The sequence below is a fragment of the Aquila chrysaetos genome, chromosome 19, assembly GCF_900496995.4.
Source record: "Aquila chrysaetos chrysaetos chromosome 19, bAquChr1.4, whole genome shotgun sequence".
In the NCBI taxonomy this organism is placed as follows: Eukaryota; Metazoa; Chordata; class Aves; order Accipitriformes; family Accipitridae; genus Aquila; species Aquila chrysaetos.
In genome coordinates, this window is record NC_044022.1 from 24,116,972 (window position 1) to 24,134,523 (window position 17,552).

At 42.6% G+C, this 17,552-nt stretch overlaps 1 protein-coding gene across 9 annotated transcripts in view; it reads left to right on the plus strand.

The window, feature by feature from the left end:
• Positions 1 to 17,552, plus strand: part of PAK1 (p21 (RAC1) activated kinase 1) — a 76,580-nt gene that overhangs the window by 20,464 nt on the left and 38,564 nt on the right. For 3 of the 9 annotated variants that reach the window (XM_030042852.1, XM_030042854.1, XM_030042853.2), the window contains exon 2: positions 5,822 to 5,900. The exons of 3 other annotated variants lie outside the window; for them this stretch is intronic. The gene's annotated coding sequence lies outside the window, so the exon portion shown is untranslated. Of the gene's footprint in view, positions 1 to 5,821; positions 5,917 to 6,050; positions 6,070 to 14,692; positions 15,041 to 17,552 lie in introns of those variants that run through there. 3 more of the 9 variants (XM_030042856.2, XM_030042862.1, XM_030042855.2) reach the window with 3 other exon arrangements.

A 17,552-nucleotide genomic window follows, 5' to 3' on the forward strand; every position in this document is an offset into this window, starting at 1 on the left:
CACTCCTTAGCTTGATTTTTTGCTATGGTCAATCATCTTCAGACAAAAATGCTCTTTAGGCTTGAAGCTCAGTGTTGGGATACTGCCCTTTCATGTGTAAAAAAAAAAAAAAAAAAAAAAAAAAAAAAAAAAAAAAAATCCAGATGACAGGCTTCTGAAGTTTGAGCTCAATTCTCATGAACAGTGTTATAGAATGACATGGCTCTTTTAATTGGTTCAGGGGTCTGTAGTCTCTTCAAATAAATCTCTTTTATCTTCTCACTTTATAGATTAAAACTTTACTGATTTCTTTGCTCTGAAGTCTTGAAGAGGCACAGTTCACGTGCTAGTGCAGTCTAACAAACTCAGTACTACTAAAACAGATTCTTACACTATAAGCAAAAATATTATTTCGGTCTTTGTTCCTAGAGGTGGCTGCTTTGATTTGAATGAACACCTTGAACAAATCAAGAGTAGGGGTTGATTCCCCAGTCATGTCTGTCAAGTAGTGGCAGATTCTAACCCTACGTTCAGGAAGCCTTGTCTGGTGGAGTAGGCGCTGTCCTCCAGCTTGAAGAGCCTGATTGAGTTCCCTGCTCTATAATGGAAACAAGATGGATAAGCAACTTGTTTTTTTGACAGCTCAGCTTTACTCTGAAACCTGAAACCTCATGTGGCGCTGTGAGCAAAAAGTCCTCTTTAAGTGACATTGCAATTCTGTGGGAATTGGGACCAAAATATCTTTTAAAAGAAACGGTGAAGAGGAAATCATACTCGCTGCTTAACGCTGACTCCCCACTCTTTACAGATCTTCTGACAGTGGATGCCTAGTGGGTTTAACAGATGGTCCGAATGCATATTGATGCACTCAGATCATGTGAGCGTATTCTCTGTGATGCTGTGAGATGCCTGCAAGGCTTGGAAATGGAGAGTTGCACTGGGCAAGATCTGGGCACACAGTGGTTTGGTGACAGGAGCACAGAAACGTGCAGATCTTGCACACGTTTTCTGGGCAGCCTTTTCAAAAGGGGTCAGAATTTGACCTCTCTTAAATACTGTGGGTTTGGAGGCAGGGAAATCTTTTTTCCCAGATGATTCAGCTCTGCATGGGCTGCAAGAATTGAAAGCATCAGGTAATGCAGTGACCAGCAAATGTCTTGCAGGCTGGCTTTCTGAATGGACTCCTGGAAGAGAAAGCAGAGGACCAAACATCCTCTGCTCTGAATTTGTGGATTTTGGGAGGGAGTAGGTAATTTAGGAATACTGCTTTGCATCTTTCTGACTGACTGTCTTAAGCTCAGTCTATCCAAAACTTTTTTCCAGGCTGCACGATGAATTTGTAATGCTTTCGGTTATTTCTTTAGAATAAAGTAGAACTTGAAAGAGAAGGAATCCTGTCCCTTACCAAGGATATGAATGCTGCGTTAGGGGGCTTCAACACATCACTAACAACAAAATACTACTCCACTAGTCTGTCCTCTGAAATAAAACGGGTCAAGCAAATTGCTGTTACATTAGACTGAAACTTGGCAATTATGTTTGTGTGGCAATTTGATTCTGTTCTCCTAAAATACCCTTGGAGAACATCCAACTGTAGCTCTGCTCTCATCCCAAGACTACCCTGCAAATGCCCTGAACGGTCACACATACGTGTTAAGCAGCAAGCTCTGATGGTGTGGTCTGCATACTTGTTAGAAAGCTTCAAAATCTGTTAGAAAGCCCTCAGAGAGCTTTCCATTTGGGAGAGAGGAACTGATACTATCCCAATTTTAACTCTGGAAGAGGAAGGGAAAAGAAAAAGCTTCAGAAAACCAAGCTTTTGTCTAGGCTGTGGAGCCAGCTGGGTGTCTTGTTTAGGCTTGCCAGCCTGCCTTCTCATTTGGGGCTCTTTCTGAGTGGTTGACAACTGCATTCTGTCTGTGAAAATAAAACCGCTTTCGGTGTGGCCTATGAACCCTGGTATCCCATGACCATCCTCAGTCACAGTTATCGCAATGAGTGCCCTACTGACCAAAATAAATGCACAATGTCCTCTCTTTGTCCTTCCACAACTATCGTTTGAAAAGCCTTCTGCTGCTTTTGCCTTAAAAATTACTTTTGAAGTTAAGGGTCCCTTTTGTTTTATTGACTATAAAGCGTGCATGATAATTACGGGACAATTGTTGAGTTAGCCAAGATACTGCAGTCGTTCTGGAGGACAAAACCCTGCTCTCACTCAAACTCCAAGGGCCAGGGATGAGGAATTTCCTAGGTTTTCTGCTCAGTGGTGACAGTGGTATCTGTGTGGCTGCTGTTTATTACGCTGTAAGTAATAGTTTAATGGACTTGCATGCAATAAATTGCTATTTCATGTTGGTGTGTGGTTTTCAGTACTATGTCAGAGAATTACTTATGCCTTTTAATTTGCATCATTCAAGAAGGCAGTATTTTAAAAATGTGATTATGTTATCAAGGGTTTGTGAAATGGAGGGCACACGGGCTTTTGCTTGCTCCAAAGATTTTTCTGTCTAGAGAATCCAAGTCATAAACATGACAACTATGGGATTTTTTTTGGCTGCTTCCCCCCCCCCCCCCCCCCCTTTTTTTTTTTTTTTTCTTTGAGTCAGGCTTCTTTCCTTCTCCTGCTTTTGGATCACCTTAAAAATGACTAGTTTCAGGGTAAAATGCAAGCAAAGTAACTAATCTGTGGAAGTCTTGTCATTTGATAACTAAGTGCTGCTTTTAAATTGGAACCTGTCTTGTCTCTTCAGCAGCGTGTGTGCTTAGCTCGACTCTTGCTCCAAAATGAGTTATGTTTCAGTCCCTGAAAGACCCACTCTCTCTTGGCTATCTTTTAAACTTTTTTTTTTTGTTTGGGTTTTTTTCTGTTGGTCGTTTCAGGAAGCTGCTGTGATAGCTAAAGAGGCTGCACCAATTGCTTACATATTGTGTCCCAGTTGCTGCATTGATTATTTACAGGGATACGATCTCACTTGCACCACAGGTGTTGATCCTGTCATATGCAAGCCCCTGCTGCCTCCAGGGATCCAAATAAAGGACCTTGTTAAGAATTGGATGCCGCAGACCCTATGCTGTTGTCAGTGAAATCGGTGACTTCAGTCTGGGCAGGATCCAGGCCCCCCGTTCAGAGCAGCAATAGTGTACGAAGCCCTTGGCTCGTGGAATATATGAACTGGCTGTTGCTTGGCTCCCTACAGGATAAGGGTCAGATAGGGTTGAACAGGGCTTATAGCCGTTCAACTCTGGCATATACTTAACTAAGTAAATATTGACCAGATAAGAGTGTGGAACAGGGATGGGAAAGACCATCAACCAGTAGCAGACTGGTTTCCTGAGTACCCATGCTGTTAGATCTGGGTGCAAAAGCACTTTGTGGGCAGCAATTGGCTCTCAGACCTCGATGCTTCCTGGCTGTAAACCCATCTACCTTGTCCCAGGTCATGCTGGGGGTAGCATTAGTTATTCTAGGCTTGTTCTGGAGGTATCTGTGGGAGAAGATAACCATTTGGGAGGTGGTGCTGGAAAGAGGTTCTAGAAGAGCATCTGTCTGGTTTTGGTGTGTTACTTATCTAATCACTAATAACAGCAGGGAACCAAATGTGGGGGATTTTTGCATAAGTGAAGTGAAGTCCTAGATGCAACTGCTTTTTGGGTTTTTTGCTTTTAAAAGTCTGGTTTGTTTGGCACTGAGTAGCTTTTGGAGATGTGTTTTTAGCCACTGTGCTTTTAAAATCAGCATGCTAAAAAGCCCTGTTAATGTGGAATTGTGAGAATATGTGCATATGCAGACACGTATTGGTTGAATTCATTTGTTACAAAATACCCCCTTGGAAACCTCATCTCGGATGTTGTTGGCCTGTCCTTCACGTTTTGCCAATTTTCAGAAGCTGTCAGGTAGTACTGTGTGGGAAGTGTTACAGGGCATTATGGGATAAATCCTGAAATCCTAATTTGGGCCAAACTCCCACTGTTTTCAGTGGGTGGCTTGCTGGCATTAAGGCCAAGTACCCCTTAGCTATCACAGATGACCTTTCTGTCTTTTAAACTGAGAATTGGTGCCTGTATCTTGTATTACAGATCAAACTGCACGATTGCAGCCCTTAAAATTTATACATTTGCTTGGATTTGTGAACAAGAAGTTGGTTAAATAAAAACATTTCCAGTAACTGTTCTTTAGATTCTCAGTAATGCTGGTGAAATGCCAGAGATCTGGAAACAGAAATTAGCTGGTGATTTAGAGCAGTGCATAAAGACGACTCTCATTCTGTAGGGGAAACACTGATGTTCTGAAAACTCTACTTTTCATAAATGGAGAAAATATAACCACTTCTATTTTAAAATGAAAACTTTAAATTCTTCCAAAATATCAGCACGAGTTTCTTGAAACATTGTTCAGATAATTGATTTTTATTTTTTTTTTTTAGGAAAACGTTTCTATGACATGCCTGCAACTGTTGTCAGAATATTGCTTTCCAGTAAGAGATACTGAATTGCATATATTTTAAAAGTTAATAGTTTAGAAGTAAGTACCTGAGGTTCCTGACTGTCGCCAAATAGTTGAGATTGTATGTTGTTCTGGCCTCTTCTGTCTGTGCAAGAAAGAGGAAAATGTTGTGTTTGTGTTGGCAACACTCACAAACTGAAAACAATATCCCAACAGTAAAAAAAGAATAAGGCCCTAAACCCTTTAAAAAACGTTGCTGTGCAAACCTCGTCTGGCAGGAAGTCTTCCCAGCCGAAGTAAGAGCTCCTTTCCTTCACCTCAGTGGAGCACCATCATTAAAGTCCACCTGAACCCATCTTGGTGTCACCCATCAGGTGGTTGAATGTAGTGCAAGGGCAGCCTAAGAACTTGCTGAGCTGCAGTTGCGGCTCTGAAGCCCCCACTGTATTTTTTTCCTTCCCCACTTCCCCCTAGGTGGTCTTTGCCTATTCATACTTCAAGCTAGGGAGGGCTCTTCTGTCCTATTATCTGGGCTCCAAGGAGGAGGAAGTGTTTTCCCATCCCTCCATGCCTTCCTTTACCCTCTGCTGTTGAGTTTTCTATCAGGATTGCATACACAGATCTCTTTTTCTTGTTTTTTTTACCTGAGAATGTGTTTCTTGTGGTAAATGAAGTTGCAGAAGCACCTGGAAGGGATTTTTTTCATGCTGTGTTCTCTGTAACTACCTGAATTTCCTTTCCTTTAAAGAGGTGATTGATTGGAGGAGGGCAGAGCAAACAAGAAGTACTCATACTTCCCCCCTGCTTCTTGGTGCCTCCAAGATCACAAATGAGGTCTGTGTGAGAACTGGGACAAGAGCTTGCATCTCCCAAGTACCAGGACTGTACTTCATGCGTTAAACTCAAAATGAGGGTGTTGTAGTACTGATCCCAGCTCTTCTACTGATTTTCTGCTCAAGGTTGTCACTTATCACCTCTTTTAATTTGTCTTCATCACTAAACTGGGGCCTTTGATGCTGTTGACTAAAACCACTTCCTTCAGATAAGTAGCTTGAATGATGTGGCGTATCTCTCCTTTATAGCCTCCCTGCCACTTTTTGTGGCTTGTAACTGCAGAATTGGTGAGGTTGGCAGGAACTTCTGTGGATAGTCTAGTCCAACTCCTGACTTAAAGTGGTGGCAGCTGGAACAGTTTGCTTAGGGGCATGTCCAGTGTGGTTTTTTGCACCCCCAAGGATGGAAACTCCCATGATTTTTCTGGGCAACCTGTTCTGTGGTTTGGTTCTGCCCCCCGAAGAAAAAAAGGTTTTGGTTTTGTTTTTTTGTTGTTGTTTGTTTGTTTTGTGTTTTGTCTTTCCCTCCTCTTCTTACATTTAAATGGAATTTCCTGTATTTCAGTTTGTGCCTGTTGCCTCTTGTCCTGTTGCTGGATACCACCAAGAGGAGCCTGGTTCCATCTTCTTTACACCTCCATCAGGTATTTACACAGATTGATAAGATCCCCCTGAGCTTTTCCTTCTGCAGGCGGAACAGTCCCAGCTCTCTCAGCCTCTTCTTGTATGTCGGATGCTCCAGTCCCTTAATCATCTTTGTGGACCTTTGCTTGACTCTCTACAGTATGTCCATGTCTCTCTCGTACTGGGGAGGTGAGTACTTGACCCAGCTCTCTAGATGTCTCACCAGCCCTGAGCAGAGGGGAAGGACCTGCTGGCAGTGTCTTTCCTAATGCAGCCCAGATGCTGTTGACCGTCTTTGCTGCAGAGGTGCTTTGGAGGCTCATGGTCAACTTGATGTCCACCAGGACTCCCAGGTCTTTCTCTGTATAGCTGCTTTTCTGCCAGTTGGTCCCAGTCTGTGCTGGTGCCTGAGGTTATTCCTCCCGAGCGGCAGGGCTTTGCATTTTCCTTTGTTGAACTTCACGATGTTGGTGTTGGCCCATTTCTCCAGCCTGTCCATATCCCTCTGAGTGGCGGCACACCCATCTTGGTCTGTCAGCCACCCCTTGCAATATTGTATCATCTTAAAGCTTCCTGAAAGTGTACTCTGTGCTGTCACCCATAATCTTTCCTTCATGAAGAATCCAGAGCCCTGGATGAAGTGTTTAATGAATCAAATCTCTCAACAGTTCTTGAAAGTACATTGCTGTTCACTGGGGAAAATCAGGCAGAGATGAGGTAGCTTCCCTAGCACTTAAAGAACATTAAATACTGCGCCTTGTAGTGAAGGTCTTCATCATTATTATTTAAGACTTTAATTCCTTGAATCTCTGACGCTTCCTGCAATACCAGCTCATGCCCAGTGCTAACACCATAGCAACCTACTATAAGTGTCGCTATATACTGTTGCTTGTTGGCCAAAAGCTGGACAAGGAATGCTTTCTAGGGTAGGAAATCCATGGGGTTGATAGGAAAAGTGCAGCAGAATGAGAGAAAAATCCCATTGTAATTAAATAGTATTGCAAAGTGATTTTTTTTTTTTTTTTCCTCCCCTAAACTGTGCCCCAGAGGAAATAGGGGCATCAACTGAAATTTTCTCAATGCTTTTTCTATATCCCCCTCCCCCAAAACCTACACCCTAGGCACAGTCGAAACCTCTGGGCTAACAGATGGTGTTGAGAGGGGGAGGGAGGGAGGGGGAACAATTTGCATCTAAATAGCTGAAATAAAAAAGGGTCATGTCCCACAGACCAGCCCCACTCACCTGCTGTTTAAATCCCCCTGAGAAACGGGCAAACGCGCTTAGTTTTTTAATGTCTGCGTCAGCTGTACTTACTCTCTGAAGCATTCTGCCCTAGAAAAGCTGCAAGCCCGTGTATCTTGCTGGATGGATTGTGTTCTGGCCCCAAAACGATGAACTCTTAAGGATTTGGTTCTTTGAATGCAGTTGACAGCTGTGTCACTTTTGTTCAGCCCTCCCATCAGAGTGACTGCTGCTGTTGGCTATCAATTAGCGCAAATACTAATGGTATAGAAAAGGTTCAAACCAAGTATTACCTCTTCCGTCAGTTTTGTACTCGCATGGCTGCATGAGTCAGTCTTCAGAGGTGCTCTTGCCATATGGTCCTGTGGCCTCACGCCACAATATTCTGTGCTGGGTTTGTGTGTGTGGGTGAGGTGGGGTTTGGCCCTAGTGACCACCAAGCTGCAGCACAGCAGCGATCCTGATCCTGCAGGACTGTGGCACAGTTCGGTGTTGGATGGCTGTGCTTAATCCTGCATGTGCGTGAAGCCAAGTTGCTCTGGCTTTCTGATTGTGTACTGTAAAAATTTGCTGGGTTAAACTAAGACCTTGCTGCTTTGTAATGATTTTCTCCTTGAATGTAAAGGTCTAAAAGTTGTTGTAACTGTGATTCTTTTGGGGGTGGAGAGGGGAAAAGAAACACTCACCCACCACGTTTACATATTTATGGGGACTGCTCTGGGTCTACCCCCTGTCCTAGCAGCAAGGAGTGAGCTTTTTTCTCTTCAGGCAAACTTTCTCAAAGTTTAAGGCTGTGGAAAGCCTGTAATAAGGAAAATCTTCCTACTTCATCATAATCACATGCACTGTTGACACACACTGAAACCATCCTACCTGATTTCCCAGCAGTATTTGAGGGATGCAGGCAGTGGAGTAGGCAAGAGGGCTTCACAGCTGAAGTTTAGTCTTACTACTAAATACCAGGATGAGCAAAACCTATTTCTACCCACCAGTTCCTTGGACTTCTACACTCAAATGCTAAAAATAAATAACATGAAGTTAGTCTAAGTGGTTCAGGAACTTTATTAGTTTTGTCTGTTGGCATCTTTTCCACCTCCCAGTGAGCCAGAGGCATTTGGAGTTTGAGTTTGGCAGACTTGAGGGCTCAGCAGGATAAGGAGTGGTGAAGGAGATGGCTGGGGACCCACCACTGTCTTCTGTGTGTTGACCTGGTACAATAAAACTTCTGCAGAGGAGGATTTCTGTTTCTGGAATTGGAAGACCTTGAATCTCTTCTTTCTTCTGCACAAGCCTGAAGGGAAATTGTGACGTTAACCTTTTCTGAGCTGCCCAGTCCTACCTCCCACAAGTGTCTTGGAAGAGGAAATGGGCTCAAGAAGTGTCTTCGTTTTCTTTTCTTGTTTAATTCCTAAGTGTATTTCCATATAGTGAGTGGTAGTGGCTGAATAACCTGTATGCATGATATCAACATGGATTTGGGCAATAACCTTGTTTATATGCCTCTGGGGAGTTGTTTTATTTATTTTTTAAAATTAATATGGATTCCAGGTAGTCGAAACAAGATCCAGTGTATGCATACTTACAGAAGTAACTAGGCAATGCCTAATACCAAATTATATGAATTCAGAGCTGTCTATTGTGCTTTATAACTTTTTACAGCTTCTTTTTTTTTTTTTTTTTTTTTTTTTACTTTATATCACTTGAGGATAATTATGTTTTATAGATGGTCATATGATGCATACTCGCTGTCCAGGAGTAAACAAAATAAGTGAGTTACTTGGGTGATGCAAGTTATATACACATATGCACACATACACACGTGTGTATATATACATATGTTTATACATGCACACTCTCTACTGTATTACATACTCTGCCTCTGCCCTGCTCCTTCTGTCCTTCTGCTGTCTTCCCTTGGACCCCAGTTCAGTGATGCGTGCAGGTAGCTGGCCCTGGCAGCTGTGCTGGCTTGTGCTGTTGCTGTCTCCTATGGATAAAATGCTTGTTATGCAGCAGGGCCCCACTGAGCATGTGAGAGCAAATCCAGAAATGAAAGATGATTTCTGAAATACTTCTTTTCTCTCTCTTTTTTTTTTTTTTTTTTTTTTTTAAATAAAAGCATGTAAACTGTGCAGCTGTAGAAAAGGTGCATATTACGTTTTGAGAAAGGAGGCAAAGGGTAGAAATATGAGGAAATACAGGCACTCTTTGAGTTGATGTTTGCAGGTAGCAGGGTGAAGAACAGGAAAATTGTATTTGTTGGCCTGAATTGTATGCTTCTTTTATTTTACTGTTTTTATTTCTTTTTTTTTAAGCGGCTTGCTTAGGAAATGACTGACTGACACTGGAACATTTATTTCTCTGTCTTCCTGGGCTCTCCAACTGGGAGAGGAACTTGCACAGAAAGGACCATTCTGGTAGTTTACAGTGTTTTTTCAATCACTTTCTGGGCGCGGAACTAAAAGATTAAAAAAAGATGTGCTGGATTGGAACCACGCCTAAAGCAATCCTTGGGATAATAGGATTATTTGACTGATTTTTAATTAAAATAGAATTCTAACTAGATAATTTTGAGCATACATTCAGCTCTGGTTTGTTGTTATTGGTCTAATTGCCTCATAAATTAGAGATACCAATATTCTAATTCACCCTCTCCCTCTGAGGACACTGAAGTTAAGAGTGTGAAACGATATGTAGATTATAAACAGGCATGCAAGATTGTCCTAGTTTCAGCTGGAATAGAGTTAACTGTCTTCCTAGTAGCTGGTACGGTGCTATGTTTTGAGTTCAGTATGAGAAGAATGTTGATAACACCGATGTTTTCAGTTGCTGCTAGTAGTGTTTAGACTAATGTCAAGGATTTTTCAGCTTCTCATGCCCAGCCAGTGAGAAAGCTGGAGGGGCACAAGAAGTTGGCACAGGACACAGCCAGGGCAGCTGACCCAAACTGGCCAACAGGGTATTCCATACCATGGGACGTCCCATCTAGTATAGGAACTGGGAAGGGGGGGGCGGGGAATCGCCACTTGGGGGACTAGCTGGGTGCCGGTCGGCGGGTGGTGAGCAATTGCACTGCGCATCATTTGTACATTCCAATCCTTTCATTATTGCTGTTGTCATTTTATTAGTGTCATCATTATCATTATTCGTTTCTTCTTTTCTGTTCTATTAAACTGTTCTTATCTCAACCCATGGGTTTTGCTTCTTTTTCCCGATTTTCTCCCCCATCCCACTGGGTGGGGGGGAGTGAGTGAGCGGCTGCGTGGTGCTTAGCTGCTGGCTGGGGTTAAACCACGACAAAGATGGAAAACAATCTTTAAAGACATGAGCCAAAACTTACATCTTCTCTTTACCTGCGATGTCTTGGCAATGATGAATTGATGTTTTTCTGTATTTATTTATTTCTCTGTCCTGACAGGTCTTTCGAACACTTAGAAATGTAGTCTGAGAAAAATGCCAATAATCTTAGCCTTTGATGAAGGAGCAGTTAATGAGTCTCTAAGGAAATATCCAGAATACAGATGCTCTGTGGGGGAGAGAAGGTTAGGAGCCAGCAGAGCAGGGGCTGGAGACAGTACATCATCTTGGAACTAAGATAGAAGCTGTCTGCTAATAACGTAAGACATAAAAATGACAGACTTGGGGGCTGATTTGCTCAGGGCTGCTTTTTGAGAGTCCATTTCAAAAAGCTGCGATTTGCGATTTGACCACTTCTGTTTGAGATATCTCAGTTCTGCTTTGTCAGAATGAAAGCATTAGGTTTTTTGCAGATTTTTAATTTTATTAAGGATTGAAAACCTCAGGGGGAAGTTTCTCCTATGGCGATGTAAATTCAAATCGTGTTAGAAGTTTAAAGAATGTATATTAGGCTCAAATCTAACTTCTATTTTTAAAGCTAAAAGGGACCTAGCACAATGGCAGGCCACAAATTTGTATGTCTGTTTTACAATATTTTAATAGAGCAACAGAGACTGATAAAACTTTAAGGCTTTTGTTAAAGTAGAATATTTAAGCTCCTCAGATAAAACTAGATATACATTGAAGAGTGTTCACAGAAAAACAATGGTTATTTCCAGCCTGAAGTGACTTTTCTTAAAAATAAAAGCAGCCAAACATGCATATCTTGGGAGGCTGTGAATCAGCACCTGCAAATACTAGCAGTACAAGAATAACCAGGAATGGAGGAAAACTCAGCTCAAAGGAGACAACTGGAAAGAAAGAGTGGAAGGAGCAACCTCATACTTGCAAAGGAGAGGGTTTGCTTAAGCCACCGAGTCTTGCTCTGTTCTGGATTGATTTATGGGATCTCCTTTCCCGCAGCCAGCATATTTGATTTCACCGCATCACTCTGCAAGGAGCGTAAGAACAGGAAAGTGGGAGTTAGTGCAGGTTCTGCCACAGTGGGCGTACGAATGTGAGCTTCAATAAAGGAGGAGGCAGCACTTACATGAGGCAGGGTGTAAATGCCATGAAGTGGATGGGGCAAAATTGGTTTGCAAAGTGCAGCCCCATGCATTCCTTCTGGATATGCTCAGCGACCAACGCTGAGATTTCTTGTGGGCTGTGAAATAGCTGTTTCCAAAACTGACTGCCCTGTTTGTATCCGAGTTTTATAGCAAACAGAGCTGTTACTGTAAAGGTGAGAGGTGAAATTGTAGTGTGCTAGCTATGGAATTTAAAATACCATTTTACACTCTCTGGCCTTGGATTTACAATAGGAGAGACAGAGAGTGTGGGCAGATAACCTGGGCTGGATGCTGAAATGAGAATTGGTTTGAGTGCCTGAACACTGAGGAAGCTTTGGGATTATGGGTAGGTAGCAGGAACCTCTATGAGTGTGTGCTGGTAGTGAACATCCTTGAATCTTCATTGTTAGAATTAAGGAAGGATGATCAGAAAACTCCACATCTTGATCATCTGCATGCTGTGCTCTCATAGCGAGGCTAATTCACATGCTGATGACCTTAATGGGAAGTAGCCATGGGACTTCAGCATGGTGACTTACAGTGATGGGAGGGAATACTACACTGAACAATATGCCTTGACTCATATGGCTTCCTAGAACATCAGTCTTTGGTTGTTGTCTTCATTTTGGAAATCTGGTGAGTTTTGGTTAGCACTTAGAAAAGGTACAACACTGTCTATAGAGCTTCTTGGCTGCTCAGTAGTGACCGTAAAATGATTTTTAGCATTTTAAGTACAGAGGGGAGATGCAACCAACCTGACAAAGCAGTCTTGAGATGAATAAAACATGCATACTGGCAGTCCATCCATCAGTGAAATGCAAATTCTGCTGAATTTGCAGTTCATATTGTTGCTAATTTTATGATGTAGATGCTCGTCCACTGGGAATTGGATTGAAAGAAGCAAGTCACTTGCTGCAGATGCTGACAGGGCTGTGCATAGGAGCTCGATCGGTCTCCGCTGGATTGGGTTTTGTGGCTGCAGCCGACGTTGCTGCTTCATGAGAAAGAATGAGTTTTAAACAGGTAGCAGTGAAGATCCATGCATCCTACTTAAAGCTGCTTAGGTAATCATAGCAAGAACACAGGAGAAGAAGATCGGTGCCCCAGAAAGACTTACACAAAGATGTTGAGGAAAACCTTGCCTACTATTTCAGGTGCTGTTATTAACTCCTGCTCCTAATTACCTAGTGCCTTAAAATGGGCCTGCTACTGCAACAATTGATGTTCTTATATTTCCTTTTTTTCAATGGAATAAAAATAGTTCCCTTGGCTCATGGGCTTTATTTAACTGAGTGCTAATGCAGAGTTGTGTCATAATATATTGCAGAAACAGCAGTTCCTTTGTACCAGTCCTATAGAGCTTTCTGTTCTCTACTGACATACAGTAAGTATGATTGGGATCTGAGTCAATGATGTGATAAAAGGCCTGATGGTACCTCCTAAAACCAAACTGCTGCTCATTAAATTAAATGATGATGATTCTTGCTGATGAATGCTCTGCAGTCCACTTGGTACAAGTAAGGGAAGTTTAGGAAAGCAACACCTTGCCACAGTATACTTGCTACACTTACTTCTGTACATACTGGGACCGTAAAGTAGATACAGTAGGGCATTTTGCTAGATGGCATATGATTATAAACATAGAGCTGATGCTCTACCAGCAAAGAAGGCTCTACTGTGAAAGCTCAATTAGGTGGAAACCCTAAGCTACCTTAGGCTTTTTCGTTTTGCCTTTTAAATGAACTGCTGTTACAGCATTATATGTATCATTATTGAAGGAGTAATCATTGCAAACTTGAAGCAGATTTATGTGCAGTTCTCAAATTGTTTGTCTGTACTGGTGCTAAATTAGCTCTTTCAGTTCTGGGTATTTGACCGTGCTTTCCTTGTAGGCAAAATGAATTAAGGGACAAAAAGCTCATGTTTGATGCAGAGCTCATTCTGTCTTGGGAGAATTATTCATTCTTCCTCTTTCCCCAGCTTTGAAGAAGAACCAAAACTTTAACAAAGCAATGTGAAACAGAAGCAATCTTTGCCATTTCCTTTAATTGAAAACTACTGCCAGTATGAAAATCCTGGCTAGCAATTAAGGGAATGTGACAGCTTTGCCAGTCGTTACATAAATACTACGGAGCACAGGGCTTCCTACTGTCATTAGCTGCAGTGAACACAATGGAGCTATACACAGGAGCGAGTGCTACTCTGATGATAAATGTTTGCATTTCCAATTAGTACTGAACTGTTGCGGCATTTCCCCCTCAGTTTATCTAATTGAGGCTCTTGGATGGCTTCATCCGCTAACGATGCTTCTTGCTGTTTAGTTTCCCAGCAAGAAAGGAATTGAATGAGTTTTGCACTTAAGAACATTGGTTTCCTCTTTGCAGGTCTCTGCCTTGGTGTCTCTTCTCCTCAGAAAAACTCACCTTTTACAGGTTAATACAAACTTTCTGCTATTTACATACTGTGGCATTTTGCTAACCACTGCATTACAGTGTCCTCTGTGTATGTGGGATGTTGTTGACTTGACCTGACAATGTTCTAGTTTTCTGACATATGTCTTACCCCCACCCCCGCTGCTAAATGGCAAATGTCAAATCTCTGCATTTAACGAGGTGCAGTTTTTGCAAATACCTATGTGTATTTAAAATGTGAATACATTGTACTCAGAATTATTCCACATGAGGGGATAGAAGGGCTTAATTCTGAGCCCTGTGCTCTATGTTCATCTTCTGGATTGGAAACTTTTGAATGGAAAAACGATTCATGATTCGGCTGCTTTCGGTTGCTGTTGCTGCTAATGTGCAGTTTGGACTCTAGAGCCAAGTAACTTAGCTGGAGAGTAGCAGTGTGTGTGTTAATATATTTTCTTTATGCTGCATCTAGTCATTTCCTCTGGAACACAGATTTCCTCCAGGAAACCTGCTTATATGGGCTTTCGGTATGCTTTGACATAAGGGGCCTTTATTTTTCCCACCCTGCTTAGCAAGCTCCGACTCTAGTCACTACTTTGACTTGTGCGGTTGAAGCCCTGCCTTCCTGTGAGCGAAAGTGGAACCAGAGCCAAGGCTGCCCTGTATGGTGGTGGAAAAGGGAGGCTGTCCTGACATCTGCAACAGCGAACTTGCTTGTTCAGGCATGTAGCTGGGGGAGGGAAGACAGCACGTCTGGAGATGAGGAAATAAGGAGGATGATTTGTGGGCTGAGAACTTTTAAAAATTATACTCTTGGTTCCTTCTGTCTCAGCTTGGATTTTCTTTCTTTTTTTTTTTTTTTTTTTTTTTTTTTTTTTTAAATATGGATACAATTTATTTCTCGTGGGCTGTTTAAAAGCACTGTTAGAATGGGGTAAGTGCTCAGTCAAAATGAGCAGGCTGCTGCCCAGGGATGGAACAGCTGGAGCTGGTCTCTGCAGCTTTCAAAGCTTGAGCTACCTGACTGCAGCACAAATAAGGTGAGTTCACCGCGTACTCCAGGTACTCAGACATAGCTGGCATTGACTGTGAAATGGTTATTGTTTGACACTGTCAGTTATTCATGAAACAACCAAAGCTAAGTTGAAGCATGGCAATTTAAGCTGGTGTTGCCTGTCTATAGTTTTGGATTCAAGCCTAATCTGGTGGAAAGGGCTTGACCCGCCCCAGTGCTACTGAAACCCTCTGTGTGTCTGGGTTACTGTCACAGCGGTCATGCATGGGCCCACACTATGGAAGCTGGCGAAAGCTGGGCCTTGATTATTTTGAACAAAACAGAAAGAAGCTTCCTTAACTTGAGTGAAAGGAGAACTCTGCTCTGTTGCTAGGAATCGAGCTGTTATAATTAGTCTGTTCTTCTTTAGAAACATATCTGTGTGGTACGATGGGTTAGCATGTGTATCTGCCCAGGGAGAGATTTTGCAGCTCTCCTGCCCAGAAGCAGTGGCCGCTGGGGTGGTGTCCATGTCCTCCTGCAAAATGTGGGCTAGGGAATCCCACCCAGCAGTTCTTTCATTTAGCCCAAAGAGTTGGGGTTGAATTAAAGGCTTTTCTTAAAAGGGCCCTCCAGTCTTTTGGCTTTTCATATTCCAAGCCATGGAGTCCTCCAGCATTCCTGTTGAGTTGTAACTGGTCAGTCATCCTTTATGTCTAGCACTATGGAAATAATGCTGGCAGTGGAGCAAGACTGCAACCAGTAGTTGGCCATCTGCCATGAGAGTGTGTCTCCCTTCCCCCTCCTCACAGCCACCCACTCTGGCTGTAGCAGTGAATACACTCTCTTCTAAATGTGTACTTACTTCTAATGATTATTGTTTCATTTAATTTAGCAATTTCATCTGCATCTCTAGGTGTTGGCAGTGCCTGCAGGGGTCTAACAGGTAAATTCTAAAGATAGATGAGGAAACACTGCTATTTTGTAATTCTTTATTAGAACTTTATGAAAACGTGGGGTTTTTTTTTTTTTAATTCACATGTAAATGTTGGGTCTGGGCTGATGCATTGATGGCCCTTGACCTTTTTTTTGTTCAATTGGCACACTTGCACAGCACTCAGGTGTGCAGTAACTGGCTGGTTGAGACAGCTAGGTGCTACAGTTTCTGGGTTTTTTAATCACCTCTAAATGTGACGATCAGTCTGTCCTCCCTCAGGGTGTGTGTGTTGCTGCTGCTGCCCTTTTCTGTCACAGCATGTGTCCCAGATCCCATAAGGACACCTCTTGCCTCTTTTTTCAGGTGGAACACATGCAGGATGCATTTCCTTCAATGTAAGACTGAAACTTAGCCCCATGTAAAGTAATAAAGGAAAAAAACCGAATTAGTGTCTTTTCATCCTGTATCGAAACCCAGCTGGTAAACTCTGCTGTTAATTTTCTGCTGGGATTTGGATGAAAGCGTGACACACGGGGAGGGAATCTGCTGCTTGCAATGTGTTTGAACAGAGCTGGGGATGGCCCCTGCTCCTTCCCACCAGAGCAGTGTGAGGAGGAAGGTGATTTTAACTGTATGTGTGCATGAGCAATCTCTAGCCATGGGGTGGAAGGGTGCAGGGATACTGGTGCAGCGGTAAAACGCTCGTTCTGATCAGGATCAACTCAATTAAAGGTCGAGACGACTCCTGCCTTTTTTGTAGGCAAGACACCCTTTCCTCACCCTGGCAACAACAGAAAAATAGCATCTTGGAAAAATGTGAGATTTCCTTCTGGTAGTAGGCAGAGAGGGAAAAACAGTTGCTGAGCATCTCCCTCCCCCCTCTCTTGTTTAATATAGTTTATTCATCTGTAAGTTGTAGTGAGTAACTTACAGCTACTGTCTTGCCAGACTGCATGAATTATAGATGGCTCTTTTATGAGTTTTCGTGTTGACTCCAGCAATTAGTATGCGTTGGACATAGTTATCTTTATGGCATCTACTGTAGCGTAGGTTTCAGCTCCTCTGACTTTTTAATTGCTTTCTGTTTTAGCAATCAGTCATCTGCCTGTCTTGCTAAGGAATGCAAAGAAAACACAACCAGCTTGATAGAAACTTACAGTTCAGCATGGAGCATCAGGTTTGAAATGATGTGGTTTACCAGAAGGAAAAATGACATAAATAGAGGATCTTTGTTCTCTTTTTTTCTTTTTTTTTTGTTTTGTTTTGGGGTGTGTGTGTGTGTGTGTGTGTGTGTGTGTGTGTTACACAAAGTAGTGCCAGAAGGCTCCACATATGTTGGGGTCCCATTCTGCTAGATGAATGGTTCAGGAGCCTGGGCCTGTATTACATGAAAACTACAGGCATAAACTTCATGATTTTGAGCCATATATACTTAACGCATATCAGCAGACCTGCACACATCTTTGCACGTCTGTGTACTCTGAACTCTTGGACACTGCTGTTGGCACCTGTGGGTGCCGTCTTCTGTTCAGTACCTCCGCTTGCTCTGTCTTGAACTGCTAAGTGGTTTCCTGAATCTCTGGTCCCCTTGTGTGTGGTTGTCTGTCACTCTTTCCTGTCT